Source organism: Anomaloglossus baeobatrachus, chromosome 7 (assembly GCF_048569485.1).
Source record: "Anomaloglossus baeobatrachus isolate aAnoBae1 chromosome 7, aAnoBae1.hap1, whole genome shotgun sequence".
NCBI lineage: Eukaryota > Metazoa > Chordata > Amphibia > Anura > Aromobatidae > Anomaloglossus > Anomaloglossus baeobatrachus.
The window spans coordinates 60,372,600-60,398,092 of record NC_134359.1 but is presented as its reverse complement, the minus strand read 5'-3'; the positions used below and the strand labels follow the sequence as shown (position 1 = coordinate 60,398,092).

The 25,493-nt window shown below is 41.4% G+C and overlaps 1 protein-coding gene across 4 annotated transcripts in view; it reads right to left on the bottom strand.

Annotated features, from left to right (window-relative positions):
* The window catches only part of MAP3K20 (mitogen-activated protein kinase kinase kinase 20), a 276,975-nt gene that overhangs the window by 98,097 nt on the left and 153,385 nt on the right, over nt 1-25,493 (bottom strand). The gene's annotated exons all lie outside the window — the stretch shown is intronic.

Genomic DNA, 25,493 nt, shown 5'->3' with positions numbered 1-25,493 from the left:
ATGCCTCCTTTAGTGAGAAATCAGTGTTTGAACTGATGTGCAAATGAGGCTGAAGAGCTATTTGTAAATCTAAAGCCTCCGTCACTCCAGCTCTATTCCCCACACAGCTACTACGCCTGCATGCTTCCTTTAATGGGAAATCAGCATCTAAATTGATATGCAAATGAGGCTGAAGAGCTATTTGTAGATCTGAAGCCTCCATCACTCCAGCTCTATTCCACACCCAGCTCCTCCGCCTCCTTAGTCCTTTACTGAGAAATCAGTGTTTGAATTGATGTGCAAATGAGACTGAGGAACTATTTGTAAATCTGAAGCCTTCGTCAGTACAACTCTATTCCACACCCAGCTCCTCCGCCTCCATAAGTCCTTTATTGAGAAATCCGTGTTTGAATTGATATGCAAATGAGTTTGAAGAGCTATTTGTAAATCTGAAGCCTCCGACACTCCAGCACTATTCCCCACCCAGCTCTGTGCGGCTTCCTGCTTGACTGAACTGATGGACTTTATGTTGTGTCCTTACAGGCAAAGGAGCCATCAGTGAAGCAGGAGGAGGCAGTGGTGGGTGGGGAATAGAGCTGGAGTGACGGAGGCTTCAGATCTATAAATAGCTCTTAAATCTAATTTGCATGTCAACTTAGATGCTAATTTCTCAGTAACGGAGGAGCGGACTGGTCGTGTAAAGGTATTGCTGGACTTGTCTTCGAACTACATGCGCTTATAAAATAGTTGGAGGAGTCATGCTGACAGATTCTCTTTAAAAGGGCATTTCCAGTTTTAATGTTTTGGTAAACTAGATTATTCCTGGCAGATTTTACACCCCTCCACCCTTCTGAATTATTTGGCCTGATCTCCATGATCCTAATTTTTGTATATGTGAATGTAGGTATATGAAATGTTTATTGTTTTTGCAAGAAATTGTTACTCTGACTGCGGTCTACTCTACACTTCCAATTTGGCACACTGAAAAGGGTTATTGAGGAACAAAAAAAAGAGTAATTTGTTGGCTTACTAATACAGTGTAACCATTAAAGCATCATTCTAACAGTAGCTTCAGGATCCAGTCTACCTTTCCCTATTTGTGCTGTCAAAAAGAGAGATTAATACCTCATCTCTGTATTGCCACGTGACTATTAGCATGGCGAAGGGAGCCCCTTTACTGACTTAGTGGATGGAGAAGAAGGCTGACTTAGCTAATGATTGCCTTAAAATAAATATATAAATAAATAAAAAGTGATAAAAAGTCATATGTACCACAAAATGGTACCAATAAAAGTGACATGACAGAACGCCCCTCCAAAAAGCCCTAACAGCTCCAAACATGGAAAAAAAACATGGGTCTTAAAAAATGGATCATAAAAAATAAATAATTTAAAGCAGTAATATATATAAAAAAAAACCTGGTATCTTGAACTTTTTATTTCCTCTTTTTTTTTTTTAACCTTCTTTTTATTAGTTTTTAATAACAAAAACAGATAATTAATAATCATATAATACAATACATTATGCATATGATAAACTACAAAATTACAGATAATGTATCTCCTCGAATCCCAACCCCCCTCCCGACCTCCCCCCACCCCATTATTTTCTCTTTTTTTGTTCTCATAATAACCTGATTACATATATGTATGCATTTACAGAGAATAGGTCTCCGAAACGCAGGCAAAATTTATGGTTATGTCACAAAATACTATTGTAATGAGTAACATGAACTATATTATTACTCTCAATAGCGAATATATTAATGATAAATTATAATGCTTTTTTTAGAGATTATTACTGATTTACCGTATTTTTCGGACTATAAGACGTGCGATGTCCTCCTGTCTGTGCCGGCAGCGCTGTGGGAGCCGGCCATGATCCCTGCAGCATCGGGATGTCCTCCTGTCTGCCGGCTGTGTGGAGACTAGCGGTGCTCACAGCGATGACGGCATCGCTGTGTGCATGTGTCCACACAGCGCGACCGGCACATCCATGAGGACATCGCGGTGCTGTAGGGATCGTGGCCGGCTCCCACGGCGCTGCCGGCACAGACAGGAGGACATTGCGGTGCTGCGTGGAGCAAGGAAAGGTGAGTATAAACGTTTATTTATTTTTTTCTGTGTGCCACAGGATGCAGGACATATAGCAGAATGATGGGGGTATATGAGCTGGATGATGGGGGTATATGAGCAGGATGATGGGGGTATATGAGCAGGATGATGGGGGTATATAAGCAGGAAGATGGGGGTATATGAGCAGGAAGATGGGGGTATATGAGCAGGAAGATGGGGTATATGAGCAGAATGATGGGAGTATATGAGCAGGATGATGGGGGTATATGAGCAGGATGATGGGGGTATATTAGCAGGATGATGGGGGTATATAAGCAGGAAGATGGGGGTATATGAGCAAGATGATGGGGGTATATGAGCAGGATGATGGGGGTATATGAGCAGGATGATGGGGGTATATTAGTAGGATGATGGTGTATATAGCAGGATGGGAGCACATACCAGGATGGGGGTATATAGCAGGATGGGAGCACATACCAGGATGGCAGTATATAGCAAGATGGGGCTATACCAGGATGAGGGACATATATATACACAAGGCAGAAGGATCATTACCAGGAAGGGGTACCTTAGTAGAGAATTTGGGGACATTACCCCCATAACAGTGTCAGTAGCAGATCCTCGCCCCATAACAGTGTGTCATGACCACATTTTTTGCTTAAATTTTTTTTTCCCTATTTTCCTTCTCTAAAACCAGGGTGCATCTTATGGTCCGGTGCGTCTTATAGTTTTAAAAATACGGTAATTGTTTTTTTTATTGGATTGTCCAGGACATTAACATTGTTTGATTGGTTGGGGTGCGACACCCGGCACCCTCGCCGATCAGCTGTTCCCAATTGCATCAGCAGCTGGTACTACTCAGTTGCAGTGCTGCACAGCTCTACCAACAGAATAGTGGCCACGGCTGGGTACTGTCCATCCGCCTCTTATTGATTCAGATAGGGGGCGAATACACAGTACCCAGCTGTAGCCACTATACAGTTGATACAGCGGCGCCGTGAAGCTTTGCAACTGAGTACTGACAGCTGGTGGCAGCGGGAAAACCTGATCGGCAGGGGTGCCGGGAGTTTATTTCACATAAAGTACATTTTTTTTCTTTAAAGATAAATTTAGAAGTCACAACCAACCAGAGAGAAATTTTATTTGAACAATTTTCATTGATTAACTAAAGAAAAATACAGATAAACATTACACAATATTATCTTATCAAATACAAGAGTGAGAAATGTTATAAAAAATATTAACAAGTTACATTTTGGTGTGAATATAATAAATGCAAAACATGCAGTTCATGCAACGCAGGCACTATCGCGAATACTTACTAAGATCTTTTTGAGAATTTAAGGCAAAGCAATTATTGATTTGATAGATGTCAATTATTTTCTTGACTATACTAATTATTTTTACAGAAGAACCAATAATATCCAATGATCACAAAAATAGGAGGTGGTTCTTAAAAGGAAAGTCAAAATTATACACAAATAATAATTTGGATAAAATTCTTGGTACCCTTCTGTTAAAGTGAAAAAAAACAAAAAACAAACCCCATAATAGTTGATGAAATAACTTGAGTCTGACAAAAGTAATCTTCAACTTAAGGCTATGTGCGCACGTTGCGTCGGAGTACCTGCAGTTTATTCTGCACGTTTTCCTTCCCTTGGTTTTTGACCAAATGGCTTTTGACCATTTTTTAGCGCTAAAAATGCATGCGTTTTTACCACGTTTTTAGTGCGTTTTTAGCGCTTTTTACCTGCGTTTTCACCTGCGTTTCTGCAGATGCGTTTTTGAGATCAAGACACTGAGAAATAAAGTTGAATTAGTAAAAAAGAATGAAAAAAGAGAAAAAAAGTATAAAATTAAGTTTTAATTATATGGGAAATTATCAATTTTAATGTAATAATAGTGGTTATGCACATTTTAACAGAAAAATAGCTAAAGTTTATTATTTTTTTACATTTTAATTTTCGGTTATTGTGTGTGTGTAAAGGAACATTAGAACCCATTAATTTTTGGCCAGAAAAGCATGCATTTTTGGAGCCAAAAACGCAGTTGAAAAGCAGGTAAAAAGCATGAAAAACGCAGGAATTGTGATTTTGGTTGCTTTTTGCCATTTCTCATTGACTCCAATGTTAAGGAAACGCTGCAGAAATGGCAAAAACAATTGACATGCTGCTTCTTTTTCAGCATGGTTTTTGACCACAAATATGCAAATTAAACGCTGCAGAAAAAAAAGCAAAGTGCAGACAGGATTTCTGCTTTTCCCATAGACTTTGCTGGAAAACAAAAACGCATGCGTTTTTGCGCAAAAACGCTGCTGCCAAAAACGCTGCAGAAACGCGGTAAAAAACGCAACGTGCGAACATAGCCTAAATGTACTGAATATCACCTAATGAAAATCAGACATTGATTTTGAACATACAGAAAACTAAAAAAAAAATGGCCTTGACAAAATGATGGTTCCCGAAACGTAATATTTTATGTTGCACAACGTTTTGAGTCAATCACTTCTGTAAGCCTGTTTTCACATACCATTTGCCATTATGTTCAGTGGCTACATCGGGGCTTAAAGCCAAACTACACACAAAACAGGATTCTGGCGTATGCCCTGACAGGGCCACTGACTATGATGTTGACAGACTCACAGTGTGCTTTGTCTTGCATCACTTTCGGCCATATATTTCTACTGAAGGTGAGCAGCAAGACATAGTCACCTCACCTAGGAAAGTGGAGCTGAAAATTATGTGCAACAGAGCACACTGTGACTTTGTCTGCATCGTTATAGTCAAAGGCTCGGTTGGTGCATATCCCTAAATCCCATTTTGTAGGGGTTCAAATGTAAGCACCACTGGAGCCACTGAACATAGTGGCAAATGCTATGTGAACCCATACTTAAGCAGGCTTTACACTGTCGGTTGTGCATCACATGCAAATCGCTGCTCGTGGCGCACAACATCGCTAACACTCGTCACACATATTTACCTTCCTAGTGACGTCACTGTGGCCGGTGAACCGCCTCCTTTCTAAGGGGGCGGTTGGTGCGGCGTCACAGTGGCGTCACTAAGTGGCCTCCCAATAGAAGCAGAGGGGCGGAGATGAGCGGCCGTAACATCCCACCCACCTCCTTCCTTCCGCATTGCCGACGTCCGCAAGTAAGGTTTTGTTCCTCATTCCTGCAGTGTCACACATAGCGATGTGTGCTGCCGCAGGAACGATGAACAACCTGTGTCCTGCAACAGCAAAGATATTTGGGATTTGAACGACATGTTAACGATCAACGATAAGGTGAGTAATTTTGATCGCTAACGGTCGTTTGTGCGTTTCACACGCAACGACGTCGCTAACGAGGCCGGATGTGCATCACGAATTCCGTGACCCCAACGACATCTCGTTAGCGATGTCGCTGCGTGTGAAGCCTGCTTAACTCCCAGTGAGACTTCTGTACCTTTCCACAGGTATTTTGACTGACTCCATAAGAGCAAACTGCTCGATATGTATTGGTGTGAAGGTGCCTTCTGCAGACTGCAGGTTTCAGCTCCTTCCACAGATGTCCAAAAGAAATTACATCAGGGCTCATAGAAGCCACTTCAGAATAGTCCATTGCTTTGCTCTCATCTATTCTTAGATGTTTTTAGCTGTGTTTTGGGTCTGTGTTTTATCATGTTGGAGAACCCATATGACTCAGATCAAGTTTTCTGACACCAGGCAGCACATTTTGCTCCGGAATGCCTCGATAATCTTGAGATTTTATTGTATCCTGCACAGATTCTAGTCACACTGTGCAAGATGCAGCAAAGCAGCCCCAAAACAAAACAGATACTCCTCCATGTTTCACAGTAGGTACAATGTTCTTTCTTTGAATGTTTAATTTATGCATCACAAACATAGAATTGATATGATTTGCCAAAAAGCTCCAGTTTTGTTTCATCTGTCAAAAGGACATTAGCCTATGACTTTGTGGCTTGTCAATAAGCATTTTGACAAATTCCAGTCTTGTTTTTTTATGATTTGCTTTCAACAATGGTATCCTTCTCAATCGTCTTCATGAAGTCAACTTTGGCAAAGACAGCGACAGATGGTACATTCTGATACTGATGTATCTTGATCTTGGAGTTCACTTTTAATGTCTTTGGAAGTTATTCTGGGTTCTTTGTTTACCATTTGTATTATCTGTGCCTTCAATTTGTCAGCAATTTTCCTCTTGCAGTCGCATCCAGGCAGGTTTGTAACAGTCCCAAATACCCTTAAACTTTTAAATATGTTCAACTCTAGTAACAGGAACATCAAGCTGTTTGAAGATGTCTTATAGCTTTTATCTTTAACATGTTTGTCTATGATTTATAATATAATTTTCTTTCTAATCTACTGAGACACCTCTTTCAATAGATTTATTTTGGTCATGTTCAGTGTGGTCCACACCATGATTCCAAAAAGCACAGTGACTACTTTTCACCCTTTAAATAGGCAGAGTGACTGTATTGTAGACATCTGTGTTGCTAATTACAGGGCACACCTTAAACCTGCTTTACACGCTGCAATGTATCTTACACTGTGTCGGCGGGGTCACGTCGTAAGTGACGCACATCCGGCATTGTAAGTTACATTGCAGCGTGTGACAGGTACGTGCGATTGCGATTGAACGTTAAAACGTTCATCTCATACACATCGTACCTTTCTCTAGAATTGCACGTCAGATTGTTCATCGTACCCGGGGTAGCACACATTGCAGTGTGTGACACCCCGGGAACGATGAACAGATTTTACCTACGTCCTGCGACCTCGATGTGGGCGGCGAACGTCCACTTCCTGGAGTGGGAGGGACATTCGGCGTCACATTGACGTCACGCGGCAGCCGGCCAATAGAAGAGGAAGGGCGGAGCTGAGCGGGACGTAAACATCCCGCCCACCTCCTTCCTTCCGCATTGTGGGCCAGGAGCCGCAGGACGTAGGTAAAATCTGTTCATCGTTCCCGGGGTGTCACACACTGCAATGTGTGCTACCCCGGGAACGATGAACAGATTTTCGCCGCCCACATCGAGGTCGCATGGACGGGTAAGTACGTGTGACGGGGGTTAATCGTTTGTGCGGCACATTCAACAAATTGAACGTGCCACACATACGATGGGGGCGTTGCAAATCGCATACGATATCGTATGCGAAATTGCAACGTGTAAAGCAGGCTTTAGTTTCACATATCTGTGTGGTCAAATTATGATGGGGTACCATCATTTTTGTCCAGGCTATTTTCATTTTTGTTTTCTGTTGAACTACAAGTCAAAACCAATATCTGATTTTCATCCCTTGATATTCAGTAAATTTAAATGTAAAATTACTTTTGTCAGTTTCAAGTTATTTCAGTAACCATTGTGGTGTATTCTTTAATAGAAAAGTTTCAACAATTTTGTCCATGTGTGCAAAAGATTTTCTAATATGTCAGCGATATCTGGTCACATTACATTGATGATTGTAAGCAAAGAGCCATTCAAATCAATGGCAGTGCACCTAGAATTTAGTGTTGGTGTCAAAAGAGGTTTGAAAGATTTGTCTCATAATAGATGTTTGTGACAAAATCACTAACAAACTTTACTTAATATGGGTCCAACTAATCTGACATCAGCCAATATGACAAAGGAACTAGTCTAATTGGCTCTGTTTGGCTTCATTCAGGAGGCTACATGTACAGCCATTGACTGTACGGTTAGATCAATAGGCTTCTAATTGCTGTGATAACTGCCAAATATTAGTGCCGTTTCCTAGTTTCATATCCTGGTGATCTAGAGATGAGAGGACCCGTTGAAGTTCTGGTTCGGTGGGTTCAACCGGACTTTAGATAAAGTTCAGTTCGGGACCTGGATTGTCCTGAACCCCATTAGAAGTCACTCTGTGAACAGTTTGGCTTTCCGCCTACATATAGTCAGCCATAAACAGATCACTACCAGGGGAGGGAAAGTGGGTTTTTATTTTTGTACACACTACATCCAATAATGCTGTTGTTACCCCCAGTGCGAGCAGTTCAAACATGGCAAAGAGGCTCGCACTGGGCCGAGCACCGAGTGCATCTGAGCACAGCGATGCTCGCTCAAGTGGTTTGCATACGTGATGCACCCAAACTCCCAACTTGAACACTGATTTTTTTTGTAAAGTCTGTGTTTGATACGAATACCGAACTTTACTGTTTGGGTTCGCTCATCTCTATCTGCCACCAACCACCAAGGTCTATGGTGAGACGAATTCCAAGATCATTTGTTCTAAAAATCAGTGGCAGTACATTAGTAATGTGACAAATCATTTCGACTAGATTTCACCTTCAATTTTAGGTTATTTTTGTAAGCTCATTAGGATTCATCTTAGAATCATGACAGAGATATCTGTTAAACATCCTCCAATCTGTTCAGTCAAGCAGTGGTTGATAGCTCATGTGATGCCAAAACAGAAGCACAATTTCCATGCTAAGAAAAATCAGGCATGATAGATATAGCTAGAATAATATATGGTTAATATGCAAAGTGGTTTAATAAAATAAGACAGTAGTCATGTGCAATGTTAATGTGATGTCTTTTCGGGCTAAAGGCCCCGTTACACGCTATGATTTATCTGACGATATGTCGTCGGGGTCACAGTTTCCGTGACGCACTTCCGTAGTCGTTAGCGACGTCGTTGCATGTGACACCTACGTGCGACTCCAAACGATCGCAAATAGGGTGGAATATCCTTGATCGTTGACACGTCGTTCAGTTTCAAAATATTGTTCGTCGTTTGGAACACAGCAGACATATTGCTACGTTTGACCCCCTGCCAACGACGAACAACATCCACACGACCGCCTTGGTCAAACAATATATCGCTGAACGATGTAGCGTCGTTTGTGAGATGTGAACGTGTGACTGCTAATAAACGACTTAAGAGTGATCTTGGCAAATCGTAACTTCGATCTGGGCGTGTCACATCGCTAACGAGATCGCACATGATGTCACTGCGTGTAACGGGCCCTTTAGACCTTAATATCTGGGCCCTGCCAATGCAATCTGGTGTCTCCATGTTGGTGTAAACACCTGTTTCTAAGATTCTATGACCCCAACTCATCAACTTATTTAAGTACGGTAATTATTCTGCCCTGTCTTTTTGTTTTTGCTGGTGGACTTTGCTCCAAATTCATCAAAAGAAGACCACTGCCTTTGACAAATTGCTGCAAATGTCTTGGGCTTTGTGTGCGCTTTTACAGTAAAATATCAAAAGATCTTTTAAATAGGCTTTAAAATGATGCATGTAGGGTTGTCTTTATTTTTGCTTTAATTATTGGATCTTCTATAACTGTTACTTATGTTTGTTTCTAGATCAACCTCTGAACTGTGAAGCGCTGCGGAATATGTTGGCGCTATAGAAATAAAGATTATTATTATTATTATTATTATGTAGACAGATTTTGTACTCCACTGGTGAAGTTCAGCCTAAAATTCTGTGATATTTCACAATTTCACAAATGATGAATTATCTGAAAGCATCTAGATAATGAGAACTGCGCATAAATTGCCGAACAAAACGCCCAAAAATTACAAATCTAGCATAAAAATAGTACTAAATACCTAATGAGTTTGATGCAAAAATAAAATGCCTAAAATACAAACTTTTACTCCAAAAACGATGACTCAATATAAACATAAAACTATATACAAGTGCATCTCAATATATTAGAATATCATCAAAAAGTTAATTTATTTCAGTAATTCAATATAAAATGGGAGACGCATATATTACATAGTCATTACACACAGAGTGATCTATTCCTATATATTATATCATTACACACAGAGGGATCTATTCCTATATATTATATAGAGTCATTACACATAGAGGGATCTATTCCTATATATTATATAGAGTCATTACACACAGAGGGATCTATTCCTATTATATAGAGTCATTACACACAGAGGGATCTATTCCTATATATTATATCATTACACACAGAGGGATCTATTCCTATATATTATATAGAGTCATTACACATAGAGGGATCTATTCCTATATATTATATCATTACACACAGAGGGATCTATTCCTATATATTATATAGAGTCATTACACACAGAGGGATCTATTTCATGTGTTTATTTCTGTTAATGTTTATAATTATGGCTTACAGCCAATGGAAACCCAAAAGTCATTATTCCAGAAAATTAAAATTAAAAATTATATAAGACCAACTGAAAAAATGAATTTAAACTCAGAAATGTTGGCGCCTACTGAAAAGTCTGTACAGCAATTGCACTCAATACTTAGTTGGGGCTCCTTTTGCATGAATTACTGCATCAATGCGGCGTGGCATGGAGGCGATCAGCCTGTGGCACTGCTGAGGTGTGATGGAGCACAGGTTGCTTTGTTAGCAGCCTTCAGCTTGTCTGCATTGTTGGGTCTGGTGTCTCTCATAGATTCTCTATGGGGTTTAGGTCAGGAGAGTTTGCTGGCCAATCAAGCCCAGTGATACTGTGGTTATTAAACCAGGTATTGGTCTTTTTGGCAGTGTGGACAGGTCCTGCTGGAAAATGAAATATCCATCTCCAAAAATCTTGTCGGCAGAGGGAAGCATGAAGTGCTCCAAACTCTTTGACAAAACATTTAGGAATATTTATGAATCCAAATATTTATTTTATGAATGTTAGCAAATAAATAAAATGAACCAAAATGCATTACTAGTTCAAAACACAATTCTCAAAAGTAACATCGTTTTATAGCATTCAATACTAATTTCCGACACTTTTTTCACACTTCACGCACAATGTTCCAGGGCATCAGTTTCTCTAATTAATTCATTATATGAGAGACGAGTAATCAAGCCGCTCATTCTAATCAATGTGACTCTGCCCGAGTTACACAGCGATCGCAGTGCTGGAAACTTTAAGTGTGCGTTTCTTCCGCTTCATACTGCCATAATTACCCACTTATATCTGGACACATCTAGTAGATTGTTTAATTCAAGAAAAAAACTAAAGATTCGGAAAATTAATCTTTAATGCAAATAAAGGTTTTTTTTGTGCTAATGTGTTAGAGATTAAATTGTCATTTATCTTGTTACCACTAATCACAAAAACAGATACATAAGTATAGGATCACATCTAAAACTTTGTCCAAAACCTATAGAGATAACCTACGTACTTAAGGCCGCTTTACACGCTACGACATCGCTAATGCGATGTCGTTGGGGTCACGGAATTTGTGACGCACATCCGGCCGCTTTAGCAATGTCGTTGCGTGTGACACCTATGAGCGATTTTGAATCGTCACAAAAACGTTCAAAATCGCTCATCGGTGACATGGGGGTCCCTTCTCAAATATCGCTGCTGCAGCGTGTACGATGTAGTTCGTTGCTCCTGCAGCAGCACGCATCGCTCCATGTGACGCCGCAGGAACGAGGAACCTCACCTTACCTGCCGCCGACCGCAATGCGGAAGGAAGGAGGTGGGCGGGAGGTAACGTCCCGCTCATCTCCGCCCCTCCGCTTTGATTAGGCGGCCGCTTAGTGACGTCGCTGTGACGCCGCACGGACCGCCCCCTTAGAAAGGAGGCAGTTCGCCGGTCACAGCGACGTCGCAGGGCAGGTAAGTAGTGTGACGGGTCTGGGCGATGTTGTGCGCCACGGGCAGCGATTTGCCCGTGTCGCACAACCGATGGGGGCGGGTACCCACGCTAGCGATATCGGTACCGATATCGCAGCGTGTAAAATGGCCTAAAGTCGAGTAACTTTTCATGCACACTGCATCACTGATCTTGGCTGTATTAGGGCTCATGCACTCGTAACTGCTGAATATTCTGCAGGGATTTGACAGCACATGTGCGCTTCAAATCGCTGCAGAAACACTGCATAATGGATGCAGTTTTTTGTAGAAAAAAGCTGCTTTCATGCGCTATGGCTGCTGCCCCACCATAGACAGAGTGGGAGCTGCATCCATAGCACACGGAATAATTGATATGCTCATTTTATGAACGCACGGATTTGAGTCAAAATTTTAGCACCCAAATCACTGCGTTCATAGAAGCATCGTACGCACGTGTCATGCACAATCTTCATAGATTGTTCAGGGGACGCAGGACGCATGCATTTACACTGCAGTGCAATACGTAGCGTAAATGCATGCAAATACGCAACGTGTGCACGAGCCGTTTCTGTCCAGAGCTGAATTCACAATTCTTCAATCAACAATCCGGTCAGCAGATATACAGTACAATTAATACTTCAGCTAAGATACTCTAATGCAGTGGTTAAACTAATTTTTCATACGTCAGGATACTTTAAAATGTCTGGAATAAGTACAAGTCACATGGTAGGACGCCAAAGCAACCACTAAGCAGGCGTATGCTGAGAGATTTCAGCACTGAAGCAGCAGTATTGTGAAAATTGCATACATTCTAAAATGGTGTTAAAAAAAGAAATCAACATATCATTACTGAAACACACATACAATATAGCATTTAATGCATGGTGTATATATATATATATATATATATATATATATTTTTATATATATATATATATATATATATATACACACATATATATATATAAAACTCGTGTGTGTGTGTGTGTGTATATATATATATATATATCTATATGTATATATATATCTATATGTATATATATATCTATATATATATATATATATATATATCTATATACATATATATATATATACATATATGTGTATATATATACACATATATGTATATATATATATATATATATATACACATGTGTATATATATATATATATATATATATATATATATATTTATTTATTTTTTATTTTTTATTTATTTTTCTCCCCCTGGGCTCTATATATATTACACTGCACAGGAATTGGGTCCCATACATGCAATACCACTCATGCCAAAAGCTTTTCTTTGGCACACGATAAACATACACTACCAACACAGTGTGAGGCCTAAAACACACGTCCTTGATAACCACGCACGTGTAATACGGGCCGTTTTTCATGTCCGTAATCCGTTTTTTGGTCCGTAAATAACGCACGTGTGGTGGCTGTGTGTCCGGCGTATGGTAACCACGTGTGCATGTGGAATGGCCGTGTGTGCATGTGAAACTTAACTGACGTGTGTGTGTGTTGTCCGTGTGTGATGTTAAATGTCGTTGATACATGCCGGCTGACAGCAGACAGAGTCGCGAGCTGAGAATGAACTCGGGTGAACTTCACCCGACTTCATCCTCATACCGCGGCTCTGTCTGTGTCACGTCCTGATTAGCGGTCACCCGTGAAGGACTCACCGGTGACCACTAATCACCAGAGTGACTAAATGGAGTACCCCTCTCGCATACTCGCCGTTCCCCGATCCCCGGCGCGGCGCTGCACGGCTGTTCTCTAAACTCCGGCGGCTTTTCCTCTTTTGAAAAAGCCGGCCGCTCATTAATCAATCTCGTATTCCCTGCTTTCCCCGCCCACCGGCATATATGATTGGTTGCAGTGAGACACGCCCACATGCTGAGTGACAGCTGTGTCACTGCACCCAATCACGGCAGCCGGTGGGCGTATCTATACTGTGCAGTAAAATAAATAATTAAAAAAAACGGCGTGCGTTACCCCCCTATTTTAATACCAGCCAGATAAAGCCATACGGCTGAAGGCTGGTATTCTCAGGATGGGGAGCTCCACGTTATGGGGAGCCCCCCAGCCTAACAATATCAGTCAGCAGCCACCCAGAATGGCCGCATACATTAGATGCGACTGTTCTGGGACAGTACCCGGCTCTTCCCGATTTGCCCTGGTGCGTTGGCAAATCGGGGTAATAATCCAGGATGGTCCAGCGTCGCTTCCAGCTCTGCTGCATGAAGGTGACCGGAGCAGCAGAAGACACATCCGCTCCTGTCAGCTCCACGCAGCAACTAAGGTGAGTAGCGCGATCAGCTGTGCTGTCACTGAGGATACTCGCGGCCACCGCTGGATCCAGTGACAGCGGGTAACCTCAGTGACAGCTCAGCTGATCACGCACCTCTCTTCATTTGCTGCGTGGAGGTGACAGGAGCGGCGGTGTCTTCTGCTGCATCCTGGATTTGGGCTGATTAAATTGGTGAACCAGGAAATGTGTTTGTGTTTTTTATTTCTAATAAAGGATTTGTCAGGTGTGTGTGTGTTTATTTACCGTAACTTACAGATTAATCATGGAAGGTATCTCGGGGAGACGCCTGACATGATTAATCTAGGATTTAGTGGCAGCTATGGGCTGCCATTAACTCCTTATTACCCCGATTTGCCAACGCACCAGGGCAAATCGGGAAGAGCCGGGTACTGTCCCAGAACAGTCACATCTAATGTCTGCGGCCATTCTGGGTGGCTGCTGACTGATAGTTAGGCTGGGGGGCTCCCCATAACGTGGAGCTCCCCATCCTGAGAATACCAGCCTTCAGCCCTATGGCTTTATCTGGCTTGTATTAAAATAGGGGGGGACCGCACGCCGTTTTTTTTTTAATTATTTATTTATTTCTATACTCCATAGTGACACGCCCACCAGCTGCTGTGATTGGGTGCAGTGAGACACCTGTCACTCAGCGTGGGGGCGTGTCTCACTGCAACCAATCATAGGCGCCGGTGGGCGGGGAAAGCAGGGAATACGAGATTGTTTAATGAGCGGCCGGCTTTTTCAAATTAGAAAAAGCCGCCGGAGCAGTGTGAACACCGTGCAGCGCCGCGCATCAGGGATCGGTGAGTATGAGAGAGGGGGGGAAACTTCAGTCACTCGGGGGATTAGCGGTCACCGGTGAATCCTTCACAGGTGACCGCTAATCAGTACACGGCACACAGACAGAGCCGCGGCATGACAATGAAGTCGGGTGAAGTTCACCCGAGTTCATTCTCATCCCGCTACTCTGTCTTCCGACATGTAGTAACGACATTTTGCATCACACACGGACATTTCTCATGGACAACATAACCACACATCCGTGCAAGGAACGTTTTATTTGGACTCCCATAGACTAACATTATGTCCGTGTGTGCGTGCTCCGTCCCAAAAACACACATGCTTCCGTGCCAAACGGAGTAAAAAACGTGGGACGCACACGAACACACGGAAGATCAAATAACACGCACGTGTGCCTTTAAACATAAAAAAACATGTGCACGTTTGGTCGTATCTCCGGTATGTACGGAAACGGACCAAACACGCACGTTTTAAACGGATGTGTGTTGCAGGCCTGAAAAAGACTAATATTCGGATTTTTAAGAGGATTTGTCAACAGGGTTCACAATAGAAAGTACAAGCATTATTGAATAGATCTTTCACCTGATGTGGCTAGTGTACTTACTTTAAAAATCTATGTGTGAATGACTGTATAAATATCCTTTGCAAAGTTTTCCTGCCTAATAATAAAATTAGCATTTCATGAGTCTAGTTTTATTTTGCAAGAAAAATTAAAAATGCACTTTATAGTGGAACCTTGGTTTATGAGAACAATCCGTTCTCGGAGTGTGCTTGTAAACCAAGTTACTCGTCTAGCAAAGCAAAATTTCCCATGGGAAATCATTGCAATGCAGACAATTCGCTCCACAACTTGTGCAATGTCCCATCCTGGTCCCCTATTGTGCCATTCCACACATGCACAAACACACACAAACACATATTTTGCTCACCTTACCTTCCGTTCCATCGCTGGCCTCCTTGTTCTTGTAGTCTGCCGGTACAGGATGTGTATCGGGTAACCACCACGACCGATACCGGAGCTTCCGCTACCAGCGCACTGACGTCAAAGGCAGGAGACGCTTGCCTCTGATTGGCAAGCGTGGTGCCTTTGAGAAGCGACTGACAGCGGAAGTTCCTCCATCATCGCGATCGTTACCCGATACACATCCTGTATCGGTGAACTACAAGAACCAGGAGGCTGGCGATGGAACGGAAGGTAAGGTGAGCATAATGTGTGTGTGTTTGTGTGGAGTGCAAGAGCGGGTCAGAGCACAGTGAAAGTACGGAACCGGAAGTGTGTGCGGTGAGTATTTGCTCATACAGCAAAGATTGCTCGTAAACAGAGTTACAAATTTACAGCAAGCTTTGCTCGTATAGCGAAATACTCGCACACCAAGTTACTCGTAAAACGAGCTTGCGCTGTATAGTGAATCAAAGTTGATTTTAAAGTAAGTACACCAGCCAACTCAGATCTACGAGATCTAATTAATAAAGCATGCAGTTTGAATTGCAAAATCTTGACATGCTGCAGATTATTTTCTGCACAAAATCTGTACAGAGGAAAAAAACTGAACGTGTGCACTATAGTTCAGGTTTCTCATTAACTTTGCTGGCAGTAGGATTTGCTCGCTGTTTTGTGACAAAAGTGCACTAGAAAATGCATAACAATAATGCGATAAAAACACACTGTGTGTACACAGCCTAAGGCCCCCTTCACACGCACGTGAAAAAAATGAACCGTTTTTTCACGTACGTATTTAAGGGGTGGTTTGCTCCCCGTGTGCCGTGTTTGTGGCACATTCGTGTTTTCCGTGTGTTATACGTAATAACACACGGAGAACGGAAAGTCCCACCTTACCTGATTCTTCCGGAGCTGTCTGTGGTGCTGAATGACAGCGTCCGGCCAAAGCCACGCCCCGCTGACGCTGCTTCCGGACCCCAGTGAAGGAGATGCGTTGTTCAAATTCACTGGGGGTCGGATGCAGGTGACAGCCGCGGCAGAGACTGCAGGGATGGTGGAAGTGAGTTTGTGGTTTTTATTTTTACAATGATACGTGTGTTTCTCCGGCGTGTGTCACGTGGGACCGCATCCACACTACATCCGTGTGGTACGGGTGCGGGCCGTGTGACACCCGTGCTGCCGGAGAAACACAGACATGCCTCCGTATGGCGCACACGGCACATGTCTGCTCCACACGGAGGCACGGGCCAATGGCTGAACACGTGCGTGCACATATACCCATTGATTTTAATGGGTATACGTGTGCCCGTGTCTCTGGTACATGCAGAAACGGACCTAGCACGTACCGGAGGCACGTGCCTGTGAAGGGGGCCTAAAGTTGTTTCTACAGCATGGACATGGATTTCTGCAAGCTTTGTATACGGTAGATGAAAGGCATAAAGACAGAAACTTTTGCAACAAATCTTAAGCTTGATGTTAATATATTCCTATGGATAACAATTACATAAATTGCTTGCTGTTGAAAAATATGGTAACTGGCTTTTAAATTGTGCTTAATGCCGCTGTCATCTAAATGGTTAACAGCAGCCGATCAAAGCTACTGACAACCGCTGCTTTGAAAGACAGAAACCTTCTATGTGTAATAACTAGCATTGACTGCCTATAGCCTCAGTCCCTCTTGTGCATCATTTCCGATGTAAGCGCATTGGAAGCAATATGCTAATGACTCTCAGGTCAGGCTCTACTGCAAGCATGAGTCGAGGGTCATATGACTGTGATCCGATCTTGTGATCAGATCACAGCTGTGGAGAAGAGGGAGCACTTTCTTACTCTGCTCCCTGGCCTGTCTCTGCTTATATAGCATTGTGCTTGGATGACATCCGAGTGCAGTGCGATTTTTTTCACACGCCCCCACAGACTTTTATGGGTGCGTGTGAGCCGAGACTCGCTGCCAAATGCAGCATGCTGCAATTCATTCCGCATTTCTATGGTATGAGAAATCAATCACAGATGGACACTGCCCCATAGTTTTGGTGCGAGTGCAGTCCGATGTTTATCTGTTTACACTCGTCCATGCAAAACACATGTGGAACCGAGGCCTATGAAGCACTACCAGCTCCAAAGCCCACACCATACACCCTGCATCGACCTGGCGCGACAATGCACATCATGGGTCATTAGAGGAGTTTTCCAGGTTTCATAGAACCCCTCTTCCCCAGTTTCAGGCAGATTTTTTAACTAACTTTCCTTAAATCACCCGCCTTGTGTGCAGTGCTGAGTCATCAACAGAGCTGCAGCTAATCAGTGAGCTCAGTGACTTCGTCAGAGCCGCTGACCTCAGATATCGGTTGCAGTGCTGTTACCGTGATGTCAGAGCTGCAGACAATAACAGACACTGGGAGCAGCGGTGGAGACTCAGCACTAGAATGCAAGACGGTAAGTAAAAGAAAGATTTGCTTTTTTTAAAAAAACTGTAAAAAGAGGTTTTCCAAAATCAGGAAACCCCTTTAATGGGTTAATTATAAGGTGCAATCAAATGTATTATAATAATAATAATAATTAATTATCCATAATTTAGTATTCAGTGACTTACGAGATGCTAAACTAATCATCTGTCATTAGAAAACACACCACACTGTACAGCGCGGTCACTATAGAATAAAATGAATTAACAAAAAATGGAAATTAGTAAATCTAAGGGTCTCAAATTGACTCCTTATATATATGATTAAGAAAAAATAAAGTGAAGGATGTTGCAGCCACAATAAAGATCTCTTATAAGAGTCCTGAACAGACTAGAAGAATACCTGGTGCCGGTCGTGAGTGGATACCGACATTTGTCCTATCTTGTTTTGAGCGGTCCGACATTACATTTATTGAGCCACAATCGTTACGTCCGCTGTGTAACATCATAAGCCTCGCTGGGTTTTGAAGTTATAAAACAGTTATGTTGTAGTCCGTATCCCCTACAGGGTCATTATATGCCCAAAAAGGGTTTGCACGGCTTAATTGGAATCTAGTCCATTTTTTTTCCGAACACTCGATAGTTTCATCCTGTGATGCGTTGATGCTTCTTGTAAGTACAACCCTATTTATTCCCTCAAGCAAGGAACACAATGTGACTTGTCTTCTTTCAATGATCTAGAATCTGAAATAGGGGTCACACATCACTACCAGCAGCCTGGCAGGTCAGCCAATTAATTTATAGTTCTCTTGTAAAAAGTTCCTGAGATCCTTCTCTTGGCAGAACATTACAGAGTGATAATATCCCAATAAATGTCACCCTTGATCAGCTCAGCTTGCACCTCAACAAAACCAGCGAAAGGTCCAGTCTTCTCTGTATTTTGCTTTTTTTATTCATGTGTTAAATAAGATAACTTAGAGTCTGATGGGGAGATTCTCTTTTTTTATGGAAAAACATTTATTAAAAAAAATTGAAAAATTGTCACAAAATACAACAGGTGCAATGCAGCGATATCAGGAATTGTTAGTAGTTACCATTGTCTGCCTCAATCAACAATAGGGTGGATCTGAATTTTATTTTATACGTTTTCAAAAGATGGAAAAATTATACTAGATAACATTGTGATGCATTTAGATTTTTTTAATTTTTGTAATTAATTGTGAGAAGTGATTATATTCACTAACTGGACATGAAAGTCTATGTGTCACGGGAGACAAACAATACTGTGGTGTCCGGCTATAGAAGGTCACAGCGTTTGGCAGCTCAAAATGCTCCCTGGCTTTCTATTATTCCTGATGTTAGCATTCAGTGTGCTAGGTATCTCCTCTCCTGTGGTTTCATCCTTTACCCTTTAGGACCCAGCAGGACTCTTCTTCCCTTCAGCTGCTAATCATCTGTATTTCCCCTTGGGTTTAAATACTCTCATTTTCCTTGACTTGTGATATTCAGTTCCTTCACAAGCTCTGGATGCAATCAGGCAGCTTGTACACATCTGTAGAATCGTTGCTACTCTTTGCTGAACTTCTCCCTGAGACATCTGCAGATAAGTTGTCCATGTGCTTTCCCCATGTGTGTGCTCCCTGTGTCTTCTTTAGTGTTTAGTGGGGTTCATACCACCAATTCCCTATCTAGGGCCCAGCTCTAGGGTCAGTCTAGGGTCAGGTATCCAGCTCAGCGCATAGGTGCGGAACCTATCTAGAGTGGTGAGGGATCCCAGGGGCTAACGATAGGTTTGGTCAGGGGGTCACCATCTCCCCCTTCCCTAGACTCAAGGTTTCCCTTCCCTTTCACCATTCACTTGGTGATCCTCAATACCTAGCGTGACATTATCGCCCATTTAGTTCCATTTACCTATTCCATTCCTTACTATTGTACCTCATCCGTCCCAATAAAACAGGGACTATTTTTTTGTTATATAATTGGCAACAGTGGCCCTTTATTAATATAAAACAATAATCACAAATATATACACTACAATTGAAAAGTTTGGGGTCCCCCAGACAATTTTGTCTAATCCATGAAAAATAATACTTTTACTTATCAAATAAGTTGCATAATGAATAGAGAATATCGTCCAGACATTGACTTGGTTAGAAATAATGATATTTACTAAAAATAATAATTTTCTCCTTCAGACTTTGCTTTCGGCACACAATGCTCATTTGCAGCAATTCCAGCTTTGAAGACCTTTGGCATTCTAGCTGTTAATTTGCGGAGGTAATATGGAGATATTTCGCCCCATGCTTCCCCCCTCACACAAGTTGGATTGGCTTGATGGGCACTTTTTGCGTACCATACAGTCAAGCTGCTCCCACAACAGCTCTATAGGGTTGAGATCTGGTGACCAGGCTGGCCACTCCATTACAGATAGAATAACAGCTGCCTGCTTCTTCCCTAAATAGTTCATGCATAATTTGGAGGTGTGCTTTGGTTTATTGTACTGTTGTAGGATGAAATTAGCTCCAATCAAGTGCTGTCCACAGGGTATGGCATGGCGTTGCAAAATGAAGTGATAGCCTTTCTTATTCAAAATCCCTTTTACCTTGTACAAATCTCCCACTTTACCAGCACCAATGCAACCCAAGACCATCGCATTACCTCTACCATGCTTGACAGATGGCGTCAGGCACTCTTCCAGCATCTTTTCAGTAGTTCTGCATCTTAAAAATGTTCTTCTGTGTGATCGAAACACTTCAAACTTCGATTTGTCTGTCCATAACACTTTTTTTCCAATCTTCCTCTGTCCAGTGTCTGTGTTGTTTTGCCCATATTAATCTTTTCCTTTTATTAGCCAGTCTCAGATATGGCTTTTTCTTTGCCACTCTGTCCTGAAAGCCAACATCCCGGAGTTGCCTCTTCACTACAGACGTTGACACTGGCGTTTTGCGGGTACTATTTAATGAAGTTGCCAGTTGAGGACCTTTGAGGCATCAATTTCTCAAACTAGAGACTCTAATGTGCTTGTCTTGTTGCTGAGTTGTGCAGCGCAGCCTCACACTTCTCTTTCTACTCTGGTTAGAGCCTGTTTGTGCTCTCCTCAGAAGGGAGTAGTACACACCGTTGTAGGAAATCATCAGTTTCTTGGTAATTTCTCTCATGGAATATCCTTCATTTCTAAGAACACGAATAGAATGGCGAGTTTCAGATGAAAGTTCTCTTTTTCTGGCCATTTTGAGAGTTTAATGGAACCAACAAATGTAATGCTCCAGATTCCCAACTAGCTCAAAGGAAGGTCAATTTTATAGCTTCTCTAATCAGTAAAACTGTTTTCAGCTGTGCTAACATACTTGCACAAGGGTTTTCAAGGAATTTCTAAACATCCATTAGCCTTCTAACACAGTTAGCAAACACAATGTACCATTAGAACACTGGAGTGGTGGTTGTTGGAAATGGGCCTCTATACACCTATGTAGATGTTGCATTCAAAACCAGACGTTTGCAGCTAGAATAGTCATTTACCACATTAACAATGTATAGAGTGTATTTCTGTTTAATGTAATGTTAGCTTCATTAAAAAAAATGTGCTTTTCTTTCAAAAATAAGGAAATATCTAAGTGACCCTAAACTTTTGAACTGTAGTGTATAACTCTATATTTTACCAGATAAAATGGGGGACGTTCTTGGAGCTACCAGATCTGGCACATGTAACCAAAAATATTTTTAAGACACCATTATTTGTGAAACCAAGCTCAAGGGCACGACATCACCATTAGTGGTAAAACAAAAAACACCACTGGCTCCCAGGGGGACACCACTGTCCAGAGCCCCAATGAATACCAGATCACCAATTTTAATTCCCTCCTGAAGAGAACCATCCATATCAATTCACCCCCAGCAGTAAATTTTCCAACTCCAAGGACCCCCACCCCACCACTTGGCCACTACGACGCAAAACCATATTACCAATTAAAATGGAAAGCATCACACCAAATTCTAAATTGTTCTATATTGAATGACACCTTATAAATAGGGTGGGTCTTTTCACTTTAAGGTCTCCCTAAAATGGCCTCCTTTTCACTCATTTTTCCCTTCAATGCCTCCCTGTTACTTGCATCACCTCTAGTCCTAATCCTATAACCACAAATCCTCATCTATATTACTCATAGCCCAATCACTGTCATGAGGGCCTCTGCTTAACCCATTCAGATTTCACCCTTACTTAAGAATTGGGACACCTATACAATACACCTTCCGGAACTTTTCTGACCTCCCATCCTAAATCCATCGGCATTAATGTGGAATTGGTCCCTTAGCAGCTATAACGGCTTCTACTCTTGTGGGAAGGATGTTTACAAGATTTTGGACATTTCATCCATTTATCTAGAAGATCATTTGTGAGGTCAGATGCTGATGTTGGAGAGAGGTCCGGTCTCATAACCTCTAATCTAGTTCATCCTAAAGGTGTTTAATGGAGTTGAGGTCTGGGCTACACCAACTGTGTCTTTCTTTTGAGCACTGGAGCCTAGTCATAGAAAACAGGAAAGTTCATGAACTGAATGAAATACCTGAATTTAATAATCAAGACGTGTGTCCCAATATGTTGGTCCAGGTAATGTATCTGTAGTGATTATAAAGAATATATTCTACATACAGCTTGTTTTCATATCTACTCACAAATGGCCTAAAATACCTCCTTAGTGTTACACCTGTTAATCTAGTATTACATGAGGCCACTCAAGTGAACGGCTCAATTCAACAGGACTGGGAGTAGCCCTTATATAAAAACTATTTGTTCTAATTCATAGTGGGGAAAGAGTCTTAAAAAGGGGACCACCTTAAACGTCCAGGATATACACACAGAAGTTTCCTGTCTGCACAAAGTCAGAAGAGAGACATGGAAAGTATTTTTGGGTCTATAATTATGCTGCTGTAGTTATGTATAATTGTTTTATTGACGGATGTTCCTGTAGACACTTTTTAACAGATTGAGGTGCTGCCACCTCTTATTACATACAGCAAAAGTATCCAATCTTGTAGGGAACCTGACAATGGGTTTTCCCATATAAATTAGGGTCAGCATCTTTCAGCTATATATGTGTGTGTGTGTGTATATATATATACATATATATATATATATAGATAGATAGATATAGATATATATACACACACACACACACACACACACACACACACACACACACACACACACAGTGCCATACCAACACTACATAGCAAATATTTGTGAGGTGTAAATATATATATGTATATATATATATATATATATATATATTTTCTTTATATATATATATATATATATATATATATATATACAGTCATATGAAAAAGTTTGGGCACCCCTATCAATGTTCACCTTTTTTCTTTATAACAATTTGGGTTTTTGCAACAGCTAATTCAGTTTCATATATCTAATAACTGATGGACTGAGTAATATTTCTGGATTGAAATGAGGTTTATTGTACTAACAGAAAATGTGCAATCTGCATTTAAACAAAATTTGACAGGTGCAAAAGTATGGGCACCTCAACATAAAAGTGACATTAATATTTTGTAGATCCTCCTCTTGCAAAAATAACAGCCTCTAGTCGCTTCCTGTAGCTTTTAATGAGTTCCTGGATCCTGGATGAAGGTATATTTGACCATTCCTGTTTACAAAACAATTCCAGGTCAGTTAAGTTTGATGGTCGCCGAGCATGGACAGCACGCTTCAAATCATCACACAGATGTTCAATGATATTCAGATCTGGGGACTGGGATATATGAAACTGAAATAGCTGTTGCAAAAACCCAAATTGTTATAAAGAAAGAAGGTTAACATTTATAGGGGTGCCCAAAATTTTTCATATGACTGTATATATATATATATATATATATATATATATATATATATACACACACACACACACACAACACAGTGTCACACCAACACTAAATAGCAAATATGTGTGGGGTGTAAATATATATATGTATATATACTGTATATAGAGAGAGAGAGTGAAAAAGAGATTATATTACATTGTGAATAGTCACACCAGACCAACATCTAATCGAAGTGGAAATCTCTTACAAAGAAGAAATATGCAGGAATAATTTTCAATATTGGAGGTTCAGTATTAACCAAACAAGTGTTATTATCAATTATGTTTCTATACAGACAAAAGATGAACCCATAAGAAGGATTCAGCAAAACAAGAGAAAGAAAAGAAAGGGAACGAGATAATGCAAACATCCCAACTTACAGCCCAGCATACAATAAACAGCACCAACCCAGGTCCTACCCAGCGGATCATATACTGTAGCACCTTCTGAAATAATTTATGAAAATACAATCAGTCCAGGAAGAAAATCCAAACACTCCAGATTGTCACAAATCTGTCAGAGTGTGCAGAACATTTAGCAAAAAGCTCTACCATTTTGCTAATGTTGACCATCTAAGAGTACCATTTCGTCATAGTAGGTATTTGAGACGATTTCCAGTAACATGGAATCACTGAACAAGCAGCTGTTAAGCACAAACAAAATATATTACCAGGCATCTGTCGGCCACAGGGCATGGAGGACCCTTTTCAACAAAGTTGTCTCAAAGGAACAGAACAGTTTCCAGAAGAAGAATCCAAATCCATCAACAGATTCTAAGTGAAATTGTGAAATTGAAATGACCACCCGTAATGAGAACTCCTTCTGCATAATGAGAGCAAGATATTACGAAGATACCAGTGAACTATTCTTAATTTAAGAAAAATAAATCGGCCCTGATCATGGATAAGAGAATCAAGAAGGGTATGAGCCAAAGATTTACAAATTGCTATGGGCACTCCCCTGGATTTCGACTCTTCAGTAGCCCTGTGAAGCCAATGGGAAAAATGTCTGTCCTAAAGAATGGGCATGGGTCCTGTCTTGAAATTTTTCTCCTGTAACAGCAGGATTTGGACTTTTTGTTTATGCATAGAATAAAGAATTTGTGAATGTTTCTGAGGTACATTAAAACCTCTCACATTAAGTGAGCTAATCTTAATAGAAGCCATGACTAAAGGCCCCTTTACACACTGCAACATCGCAAACGACATCGCTGTAACGTCACCGGTTTTGTGACGTAATAGCGACTTCCCCAGCGACATTGCAGTGTGTGAAACACATCAGCGACCTGGCCCCTGCTGTGAGGTTGCTGATCACTACACATCTCTCAGGACCATTCTTTGGTCCTTTGTTTCCTGCTGTGCAGCATGATCGCTAGAAAGTCTCAGTGTGTAAAGGGGACTTTACAGCGACTTCGTTAGCGACTTCCCTTTCAAAAAGCTGCTTTACAACGTCCCCAATGACTAGCTAGGTCGTTCTGCAGGTCCGCATCGCTGTTGCGTCGTTATCCAGGTTT